The sequence below is a fragment of the Mastomys coucha genome, unplaced genomic scaffold (assembly GCF_008632895.1).
Source record: "Mastomys coucha isolate ucsf_1 unplaced genomic scaffold, UCSF_Mcou_1 pScaffold7, whole genome shotgun sequence".
Taxonomy (NCBI): Eukaryota; Metazoa; Chordata; class Mammalia; order Rodentia; family Muridae; genus Mastomys; species Mastomys coucha.
The window spans coordinates 53,113,447-53,125,101 of record NW_022196913.1 but is presented as its reverse complement, the minus strand read 5'-3'; the positions used below and the strand labels follow the sequence as shown (position 1 = coordinate 53,125,101).

Here is an 11,655-nt window from a genome sequence, read left to right as displayed (position 1 = left end):
TCCATGGGCCTAAGCTGCTGAGGGACTCTGCGCCTTGTTTGTGGGTCCCCTGTCACTTTTCAAGGCGGAGAGCTCAGTCCCCAGGCCTTCAGTCCCTAAGATTCCAGTGCTTTCAGAAGGACTCGCTTTCAAGAAGAGCCTTGGTTCATTTGTCTATGTTATCCCCCCTCGGCATCACACATTCATCTTTGCACAGTTGCAGAGCCCTTATGATGGAATGAAAATGGGTAGCCTTCCCGTATGTGTGTATGCATATACATGCACGCTAAAGCTTAGTAAAAGAAAAATATGGAAAAAGAATGCCGGAAGCCGAATCCAATGCAGGATTTCTGATGAAGGGAAATACACATAAAACAAGATCCAAGATCGTGGTGGGTTTTTTTCTTGGACCTATCCAGATGCGTAAGTGGGCTTAAGACATGCAATCCTTTGCGGGTGTTAAATTAGAGCACGCAAAAATAAAAAATGCACAGACACGAAGTGTTTAAAATTTTTCCATGACATATAACATTAATCTGATTTATGTAAAATTCATACCTGTAACTTAATTTAAGCCATTAATGCACAGCTTCATATATTTCAGTGCAGCTCGATTTGAATAAGGAGATAAGAATAGTCCAGAGGCTTCCCTGGAAAGCTACAAAATATTAACATTCACATCTCCAGTCTCCTGGGTCCTGCTTTGGCCCCACCCTGCTACAAGGCCTGTTCCTTTAAGTGTGTGTCTTTTTAGCAGAAAAACAGTCCTTCAAGGGTTCAAAATAAGTGTTGCTTGTGTGTCCTCTTCAAGAAAAAACAACCAAGCTCTTCAGATGGCAAATGAGCATAAAGCCCACAGCTCATGGGAAATGAATTCTGACTGCTTTCTCCCTGCAAGCCCTCCCACCTTTAGACACGCTTGGAGATGAACTAACCAGAGAATTTTCTTCCTTCCCATACATGACACGGACTGGTGCCTTCATTTTCACTGATAATTGAAAGAGATGTGGTCTTCATGTCTCTTGGCCACCCTGGATGCACTTCATGCTCCTCCTTTCTGCTTTTCAGAACTCTGATACTCATACAAGGCAGCTGTTTTGTTTCGACACGCGTGTACATTGTGACTGTTTGGCACCACGTTTTCCAGTGTGCACTGCCTTTTCCTGGTGAGACAAGGGACAGACTATTAAATACCAGTTTCATAGATGGATAGAACCTTCTTCCTCTCTCTAAATCCATAGAGGCCCCTATCCCTAATTATTGGAAACAAATGACATTCTCCTTTGCTTTTGTACATGCACAGTCTCTATCCACGTTTACTGAGAAAATGACAAAAAATGCTAAGGAATGTTAATGTTAATGTTCTCTTCCAAAATCTTACACATTCTTAATATAAACCCAGATGGGGGAAAATACCGTGATCTTTGATAGAAAGTTGGGGGAGGCAGTCCTGGTGGGCAAAAGCTAGTAAGCTTGTTATCTGTTGTTATCATCACAATTGATACTGGAAATATAAACATACATACATACATACATGTGTTTTATCATGTTTTGGGGAAACCCTCACTATGTCCAGAGCACACACAATATATCAAAAGTTCATCTAGGCTAACCTTATTCACAATAAGATTGAAGTTATAAATATGTGACAGACTTTCTTGGATTTTGCTTTATCTCAGAGATCCACACCTTGCCTGTGCCAAACGTCCAAGTCCTGCTTGTGGCAGGACAGGGCTTAAAAGTAGTAGTGTTGGCTTAACACAGTGGACTAGGAGTTCAGAGACATAATCTTCCCCAGATGATGAACACCCAGGAGAAATGTGTCCCCCCAAACCCTGTCTATAGAGAAGGCAGAGGCAGCTTTGTTTGCCTCCTTTGGAGGGTCAGAAGGCATGAAGACAATAAAAAATTAAAGTGCTACATAAAACGGTAAACAATGGGATTAAGGAATATGATCTTGTGCTTCTGGGCCTATGAAACCAGAGTACACCAGAGTTCATGCAATGTTATTTTTTTTTTTTTAATTCTTAAGACATAGATACTTAGATGACAGCAAAATTGAATTAAAACAAAACAAAACCTCTCTATGTTCAGCAATTACCATGTTTTTGCTACTGCTAGGAGGAAGAACCATACCTTGCCTGTGTCTCTTCCTTTTACAGAAAAGTGTTGTATTCATTCTTTTAAAAATGAGGTAAGCTAGCCCAAACTCATTACCCTGGAAGTGTGAGAGACTTAGCGGAAAGCTAGGGTGAAGCAGTTCATTGACCATCAGGGAGCGCTGGTGATCATGGATGTGTAGGCACCTGCCCTCCAGATGAGGAGATCTGCCCCACTGCCTTGAAGGACATTCTAAGTGTGCATCAGACCCTTGCTGAACACCTGGATTTCCAGTGTCCCAGTGCTTAAAAGGACACCCTTAAAAGGTCTATTGTTCTCTGTAGCTTGTAAATCCTTGAGGACTCCACGCTCTGGTTTCCTCTAGGTGTTATAAGTGGTCACAGAAGGAGGTGCCCACATACTTTCAGGCCGCTGGGAGCCATGATGGAACATTATATGATCTTTCTGCTTGGAATGTCCCTTTCTCTGAAAGAACGGGCTGAGGAAATTCAGTTCACGTTCGAGGCTGCCTTAACCATGCTCCTGCAAACTTACCTAAGCCAGACTTGCTGATGGGCCCCGAGGAGACACTGACAACCTCTTGGTGTGTGTACCCAGTCTTAGAAAGGAGGGCCTTGTTTATTGAACATAGCTGGACAGATGTGGTCATCAAAAAAGCCTTATTTGGGAAATTTTTTAAGGGATTAGAAGTAGATGAATTTTCAAAAGCATTTCTCATATTAAAGCCAAAAAAGGGGGGGCAGGGGAGATAAAATTTAGATAAAAGCTCACACTAGATTTAGGCTTCTCAGCTTAATACTTTCAGATTAATGAATACCTGTAGAGCTTTCATATCTTATGTTTATAATACATACACTTCAGGAAATATGTGTCCTGTGGTCTCCCTCCAAAATTGTATTAAGACCTGAGGACTTTGTCTGGAATCTAACAAGTGGGCTATGTTATTTATTTATTATTTATTTTTGTTTTTGAGACAAGGCCTCATGTAGCTGAGGCTGGCCTGAAACTCACTGTATGGCAGAGGCTAGACTTGAGCCCCCGATTCTCCCACTGGATTACAGCTATGCACACTTTCCTGGGCTATTTTATATTTGAACAAGGTAAAGTAAGTGAATTTTCGCTTTGCTTGGAGTCTACAAATTAGGTGGCTGGTCATTGTTTTCCAGCATTATGTAAAAGGCTGTGACCATGTGGTACAAACTAATGACTGAGGTTAACATTTTATGTCTTTGGTTAAGTTGTTCCAGCTGAAGAGACCATCCTTCGTTCCTGGCCTTGACACAGTCTTCGAGTCAGCCAAAGGTGACACCTAGTCTTGACACTCTGTCCCACCGACCTATTTGTTTTTATACCCCAAGCACACTGTCTCGATCAGGGTAGGTTTGGTAAGTCTGGAAAGCAGGTAGCATTGGATCATATGGTCTTCTCATGCATTTTGGGTTTTGGCTGTCCTGGCTGGGTACACACTGCACTTCCTTGTGACTTTTAGAATCCATTTATGAAGTTCTTTCCAAAAGCATTGTATCGAAGACATACAAGGATTGAAAATAACTCAGAGGTAGGTAGAACATTTGCCTCTCATCTGTCTCACAGACAGATGCACACACACGTACACCCAAGAAATGTAAAGTGCTCCTGAAAACTCAATAATATGAATCTGCTAAATGTTGGTGATTATGCAGAGAAACTGTGACTGTCAGCTGGCAGGAATGTGAAAGACCATGAAGAAATGAAGAGGTGGGAGAAGGGTGGGTATGGCCATCCTTCCCTCACACTGGACCATGTGGCTGTGAGTCAGGCATCACAGCACTGACCAAATGCTGGCACGCTGCTCTCCCAAGCAGGCACAAGGCAGGTACTGACTACTCTAACAGCTATCATGGCTGTCCATTAGCACATCTCATCACTTGCTGTAAAAGCATTAATGTAAAACACCCCCATCTCCTAACAGTCTCAGACTGTTCTGAAGTGGCAGGATCATTTGAAAGGCCCTTTCCTCTGTGCAATTGCTAGATCCACATTCTGCCTCTTGCTCCGCCCTAGTAGTAGCCTCTGCTGTCTAGATTACCTCAAATTTGCAGCTGCTTTGGAGAAACACCCAGTGGGTGGGGAAGATAAGCTTCCTCCTGGGTCCTTGAGAGGGATCAGGAGATAAAAGGGTTTGTCCAGCAAGCTTGGTGACTTGAAATTGATCCCTGGAACCTACATGAAGAAGAAGAAACTTGACTCCCAAGAGTTGTCTTCTACACACACACACACACATACACACACACACACACACACACACACATGAGGTACTGTCATTTCATGTTGCCATTATTTTTCCTCCTACAGATTTTACCTGGGAAGAAAGCTAATCCCTCAGCAGGATGGAGTGTTCCCTTTATGCCTCCCACAGCAAAATTTTCCAGTGGGTACCATTTCTTTTTTTTACTAAAACTTTATGATATAATATGTGTAAGATCAGTTTCTCCATCTAACAACAAAAAGAGTCACAGGAGCAGACTTAAAATTTACTTCTCTGGAAGATTCAGGAAAAGGCCAGGCAATAAGCAACTGGAATAATACAGTAAGGCGCTTGTACACATGGGATACTCAATACCCACTAATGTCTAAGCTGTCATTGAACGGGCTTTGTACTAGGGAAATGGTTATGAAGATGCCAAAGAGATCAAATACTTGCTTTAACTCTTCATTGTCCTTTAGCAGAGAAATTCAAGACAAGAATTATTATTATTACAGTTTAACTCACCCCAGTGGATCCAGACCAGTGTCTGTCTGCTGCTTTCTCTCTTGACCCAGTGACTAAGGCAAGCCAGCTCCAAGAATGAAAGGCCTTTAATTCTATTTTCTTCTTTTACAAAAGAGAATATAGAATAATTCCATACTAGAGAAACTCATATTGAAAAGCATTTTTAACTACTGGGAGGAAAGAAAATAAGCAGTGTTTCACAGTAAGAGTGAGGCTCTTCTGCCCACGTTTACCTTGACAGAGAGAAAACACTTTTCCATTTTGTTGTCAAGGTTGCCAAGAGCAGACAGAATGTGGAAGACGGTTGCATCTTTTCTCTCCTGGAGAGGAACTTGGAGAACATTTTTGTAGCTCCCCCCCACCCCCAGCTGGTTATCACCAGATGATAGGTAGACCTCATACTCACAGTGGAAAATAACTGTGTACAGTCAATCGAAGGAACAGAAACTCACTCATATGTGAAACCAGCAAAGCATTTATTTTTCCCTAATAGCAGAACTCATGTGCAATGAATCCCTAAAGAGCTTGCAGGTGAAGAATTGGTGGTAGAGGGTGGCAAGAGCCTGGCTTGCCTATGAACTTTATCAACATTGGTGGCTCTCTATTAAACAGTCCAGGATAAGCAAACTATGTCTTCAGAGCAGCACCATGGTTTTCCCCTCAACAGAAATAGATCAGATGCATATCTAGTGTTGTGTAGTGTTTTCAATGAAAATGCCCCCATGACTCGGGCGTTTGAACACTTGGTGCCCAGTTGGTGGTGCTGTTTAGGAAGATGCAGCTTTGTGGAGAAATAACCGACTAGGAGTGGGCCAGGGCTCTCTCTGTTTTGTGCCCGCATCCTGCCACCCCTGCCCGACAGGTTGTCCCTGTTATTAAGTCTCTGACCCTCTGGAACTATAAGCCAAAACAAACTCTCCCACTGAGAAGAAATGCCATGACCAAAGGCAACTCAGGAAGCAAGGTGAACCCATCAGGGCAGGGGCGAAGGCACTGCCTGGCAACAGGAGTAGGAAGCTGAGAAATCACACCTCAATCACAAACAGGAAGCAGGGAGAGGGGAAGGAGGGAAGGGCTAGGGAGAGAACAGGAAGTAGGGAGAGGCTGTAAGCCCTCAAAGCCCACCCCCATGCTTCCTCCAGCAAAGTTCTAACTCCTAAAGGCTTTGTAACCTCAAACAACATCACCAACAGGCAACCAAGTGTTGGAATACATGAGACACTTCCCATTCAAACTACACATGTGTGATTTTCTACTTACATTGTTTTAAAAGTAAATAAGATGAGTGTTATTAGGAAAAAATATGACAATTACTGTGCCAACATCAAAGATACCACGTATGTCTCTATCAAGTACCGTAGACAGTAGGTGTAATTTGATATGGAAGACATTTTCTGAAATGTTTCCTCCGATAATCTCAGTCACAGATCTTCCCATTTTTATCAGTAATCTACAATTTGCTACACTCCAGAGACTCTTGCTTCTTTGTGGATGGTTAAGTGCATGGTACTTGTGGCCAGCATTGCCCGATAACGTTTCTCTCGAACTGTCAGCTTTTCTCAGGGAACAGAGTTGAAAATATGGTGATACCTTCTTTCTCCAGCTTCTAGAAAAAAACATACAGCCTGATGTGAAAACAAAGGTGATTCATAAGGTCCTGAGCAAGAGCAAACCAATGATATTTGTGCTTAAAACCTCCAATTAAGAATCCTCCCAAATCTAACCCTTCAGCCCTTCTGCATGTACACACTTGTGTGCATGCCTGTGAATGAGTATGTGGAGGCCAGAGGGAAATGTCTCCTGACACTCTTCCCTGTCTTTTTTTGAGGCAGGATCTCTCACTGAACCTGGAATTCCCAGATTCAGCAAGGCTGGCTGGTCAGGGACCCCCAAGGATTCTGTCTCTGCCTCCTTAAAGCTATCCCACCTACCTTTTTAGGTTTGTGCTAGAGATCCTCAACCAAGTCCCCATGTTTGTGCGGCAAGCACTCTAGTGACCCAGCCTCTCCCTGGCCCCATTGAGACTGTTAACTACTTCCCAGAACTGTTTCAACTGAATTAAATTTAGTTCCAGCTAATTGGACACAAATTTGTCTTGTTCATCAGAATTGAACTTAAAAAGAAAACAAACCACTTATCCTTGTGAGTCTTGCTGGTTATTTAAAAAAAAAAATTAAAAATCCAGTTATTGTGATGTAATGTGTTCTGTGCAGCAACACAGGCCCAAATAGAACACAGGTGGGGCAAAATCAAACAACACAGGTACCTGTCGAAGGGTGACGTCATCAGTGGAAGATGTTCCGAGCAGAGAATGTAGATACTGAGGATAAACGTTCAAGTTCTCATCTACTCCTTCAGTTTGAATTTCAGCATTGATTTCTTTATATTTTATCAGAATTTTTCTTCTCTATCACATGACAGCACTCCCCATTCAAGGGCTTTCTTTCCATTTGCCCTTCTTCCTATCCAGTCATCAACTGTCTCAAGCATACCATAGAACTTAGTGATACATAACTTCTCCATTCAGGGAACCATCTATGGATCATTCACTCTCTGAATATAAGTATTTAAGAACAATGTCACTGGTTTTCTGTTGTACAATATAGCGTGCATACTATCAAAATAAAGAGGAAATACAGACCAACATATAGATCAAAATAAAGCTCATCCATGAACTACATCTGTAAATAACATTTGTTATTGTTTTATTATGTAAACTTTCAGTTTTCCACCACGTGTATAAATACCATGCAAGTGACTATTATTTCTGGACCAAAAGTTGTATGTACTCTACTTGTAATTTTTCATTTCATACAATGTGGAAATATTTCCAAACTAATACTTATCTGTGTCCTAATTTTTATAGTTGCATCATGTTTTCTTACATGGATAATCATAACTTATTTAACAAATATGACATTGCAAATATTTATATTGTTTCCATTATTGCTGTGTGTTCTTGTTAAAGCTTGATGTGAACACTTCCTTCCAGTACTGCCTTACATAATGGTTTGAATTTTTTGATTTGCTACTGTGCAATTATTTTCAAGCTAAGTCGTTCTTCTGGGTTTGGGTGTGCCTCTGGAATTCGTAGGTCAGAAACTTAGTCCTCTGTCATATGTTAATGATGAGAGGGAGTTCTTTGGGAGGTGACTGAATCATGAGAGCCCAGCCTTTCTAAATGGAACAATACATTCATGGACTGAGAGAGTCTTGAGATGGTGAGGGAGGGAATTAGCCATCCCGAAAGAGGGGCTGTAATAAAAGCCAGATTGGCCAGTTTTCAACAATGTCTTACCATATGAAGCATTCATTGCCTTAGAACTTTAGAGAGATTCTTCCAGTAACCATGTCCTGACCTGATAGGCCCTAGACCTTGGACTTACAAAGTCCTAGAACTATAGGAAACAAATGTCTATTCTTGATACATTATCTCTTCTCAGATATTTTTCTTACAGCAACAAGACACAATCCATGTGCGTGTGAGTGTGTAAGTGTGTTCACGCATGCGTGTGTGTGCATGCATACATGCACATGCATGTGCGAGCGGGCACCATGGTACATTGTGGTGCATATCTGGCCAGTTCTCTCCTTCGCTGTATGGTTTCCAGGGATCAAACTCATTTCACCAAGCATGGCAGCAGTTGCCTTTAAACACTACACCACCCACCTGACACAGAAAGGAGTCCCTAAAAAGTTGAGACTGCTTGTGCTCAGTTCCTCATAAAATCACTGCTCTATCTGAATTTGCAGACAATTTCAGATTTGAGGGATGAAGAAGCAAGCAAGGCAAAAGGTGATGTCCGGCTAAAAGACCCTTCTCAAGAACCTTCTAACTCACTGATGTGACAGCACCTGGCGAGGAGGGCGTATGGCCGGGGTCAGTCTCCTAACTGCTCTTGTCCTCTCATCCTGGATGGAAATCTCGGATTCAGGATGCTATAGCTTCTCTTCTTCCTACTTTTGTTTTAAAAATCATTCTACCAATGACTATAATGCATCCTGAATAAGACCTACTTTCCAACCCAGGAAGGAAATTTTGGATTAGCGATTTCCAAGTGTCTGTGCACTGTATTAACTGATAAATGCCTAAGCTTTTCAAAGATAACACAGGAGGGAAAATGCCAGGTGGCTGGAGCAAGGATCCAGGGCTGATAGTAGGAAAGTAAGTCCAAAGGGTCAAATGCATTTGTATCTGAACCAAGGAGCCAGTGTGACAACAGCTGCTAGGATGTGGTACATTTCTTAGGTGAATTCATAGAATTCACTCTGTATTCAGATAGTCATGGAGTTTGGACTGAAAATTATCTAGGTCACTTCCAAATGCAGGGAGCTATGAGCTAACGGCAGTGAAGCCGTGCACCAGATGACCTGGGGACCCCTCCATCGGTCTGAAGGTGCACAGGCCTGTACAAAGCCAGTCCTGCCGGGCGGTGGTGGCGCACACCTTTAATCCCAGCACTTGGGAGGCAGAGGCAGGAGGATTTCTGAGTTCGAGGTCAGCCTGGTCTGCAGAGTGAGTTCCAGGACAGCCAAGGCTATACAGAGAAACCCTGTCTCGAAAAACCAAACCAAACCAAACCAAACCAAAACAAAACAAAACAAAAAAACAAAAAACAAAAAAAAAAAACAAAGCCAGTCCTGGGGACCAGTTACATCATTCTCCTCGAGGCAGCTGCGCTTATGGTGGTGGCAGGAGCCACAACCCTTCTGATCTTGCATTACCAGAGAGTGAGGCAGAAATGCAGTCTTCAAATCCAGACTGACGACTTCAGCTACAGGTGTTCTCTCAGTAGGAGACCCAGCTGACTCGGAGATGAAGCACCCTGTGAACAAGGTCCATCCAGTGGCTAATTCATCGAACATTGACTGGAGTCCAACTCTGGACAGTGCTGTGTCGGCACTTGGGGATAAGACCCCACAATGACAGCAAACCACTGTCTGCCCCCGAGAGCCTGAAGACACAGGGTACCACCCACAGGCTGGTGACAGGCCTGCTGAAGATGTGGGCAGAGCCCTGGAGTGGCCTTCATCCTCAAACCTAGCACAAACACGGCCCCGATTACCACAGCCTTCCAAGCTTTGACATTCAAGCTGCTTCTGTGACCCCTGTTCTCTGAGAATGACATCCTCACAGACATTTTCCAGTGCCTGTGATGCTTGTTCACGAACGGATCCATCCGATAAAACTCTCCAAGAGTCTTTTTCCATACACAAACTCACTAACTCAGCTCTCCTTATCAGCATGCAGCTTTCACTTGCCTGCCAGGCAGTGGTAACACACGCCTTTAATCCCAGCACTTGGGAGGCAGAGGCAGGCGGATTTCTGAGTTCGAGGCCAGCCTGGTCTACAGAGTGAGTTCCAGGACAGTCAAGGCTACACAGAGAAACTCTGTCTTGAAAAACAAAAACAAAACAAAACAAAAAAACAAAAAACAAAAACAAAGAAGAGGCCTGGTGGCGTTCCCGCCAGCCATTGCAGACATGGCCGTGCCCCTGGGAGGGATGTTCACCGCGCAGCCTCCAGGTCCTCCTCCACCACTGCCCAGGCTCTCAGGCCAGGCGTCGCTTCTGCAAACAGCCCCTAGGGCTCCGAGACCCTCTAACAGCACTTCAGTGGACGAGTTGGAGTCATCGTTCAAGGCTTGCTTTGCTTCCCTTGTGAGTCAAGATTATGTCAATGGGACTGATCAGAAAGAAATTCGAACTGGTGTTGATCAGTGTTTCCAGAAGTTTTTGGACATTGCAAGACAGACAAAACGTTTCTTCTTACAGAAAAGGTTGCAGCTGTCTGTCCAGAAACCAGACCAAGTTATTCAAGAGGATGTCTCAGAACTAAGGAGTGAACTGCAGCAGAAAGATGAGCTGGTCCAGAAGCATTTGACAAAGCTGAGGCATTGGCAGCAGGTGCTGGAGGACATCAATGTGCAGCACAAGCAGCCCGCTGACATGCCTCAAGTATCCAACACTTCTGCTTCTGGGACTCATTCAAACAATAGCAAATATGCGTTTTATTTTGTCAGTAGGTCCGAAGGGCCTGGTAAGATGGAGGCCTCAGGAAGCTCTGGGGATACAAGTTAGTTCATATTGTTGTTCGTCCTAAGGGGCTGCAAACCCTTCAGCTCCTTCCATCCTTTCTCTAGCTCCTTCATTGGGGACCCTGTACTCAGTCCAATGGATGGCTGTGAGCCTCAACTTCTGTATTAGTTGGGTACTGTCAGATCCTCTTGGGAGACATCTATATCAGGCTGGATTGTCCTTCCTTCAGTCTCTGCTCCATAGTTAGTCTCTGCAACTCCTTCCATGGGTATTTTGTTCCCCCTTTTAAGGAGGAATGAAGTGTCCACATTTTGGTCTTCCTTTTTCTTGAGTTTCTTGTGGTTTGTGGCTTGTACTTCATGTATTCTGAACTTCTAGGCTAATAACCACTTATCAGAGAGTGCATACCATGTGTGTTCTTTTGTGATTGGGTTACCTCACTCAGGATGATATTCTCCAGATCCATCCATTTTCCTAAGAATTGCATAAATTCATTGTTTTTAATAACTGAGTAGTACTCCATTGTGTAGATGTACCACAATTTCTGTATCCACTCCTCTGTTGAGGGACTAAACCACTAACCAAGGAGTACACATGGTGGGACTGATTGCTCCGGCAGCATGTGTATAGTAGAGGATGGCCAAGTCGGTCATCAATGGGAGGAGAGGCCCTTGGCCCTGTGAAGGCTCTGTGCCCAATGTAGTAGGGGAGTGCCAGGGCCAGTAAGAGGGAGAGGGTGGGGTGGTGAGCAGGGGCAGGGGGGA

The 11,655-nt window shown here is 43.6% G+C and overlaps 2 long non-coding RNA genes and 1 pseudogene across 3 annotated transcripts; 1 reads left to right on the top strand and 2 right to left on the bottom strand.

The window, feature by feature from the left end:
* Nucleotides 1-455: 455 nt before the first annotated feature.
* Nucleotides 456-4,930, bottom strand: LOC116082106. The gene is made up of 3 exons (XR_004115172.1): nt 4,853-4,930; nt 915-1,142; nt 456-637 (listed from the first exon to the last, which is right to left on the bottom strand). It is a non-coding gene; the product is annotated as an uncharacterized LOC116082106 (long non-coding RNA).
* Nucleotides 4,931-5,307: 377 nt separating this feature from the next.
* Nucleotides 5,308-7,023, bottom strand: LOC116082105. Of its 2 annotated transcripts, none has more exons than XR_004115171.1 (2): nt 6,984-7,023; nt 5,308-6,458 (listed from the first exon to the last, which is right to left on the bottom strand). It is a non-coding gene; the product is annotated as an uncharacterized LOC116082105 (long non-coding RNA). The 2 variants fall into 2 exon arrangements; XR_004115170.1 differs by having other exon boundaries at nt 6,784-6,999.
* A 3,313-nt stretch (nt 7,024-10,336) lies between these two features.
* The window catches only part of LOC116081514, a 21,739-nt pseudogene continuing 20,420 nt past the window's right edge, over nt 10,337-11,655 (top strand).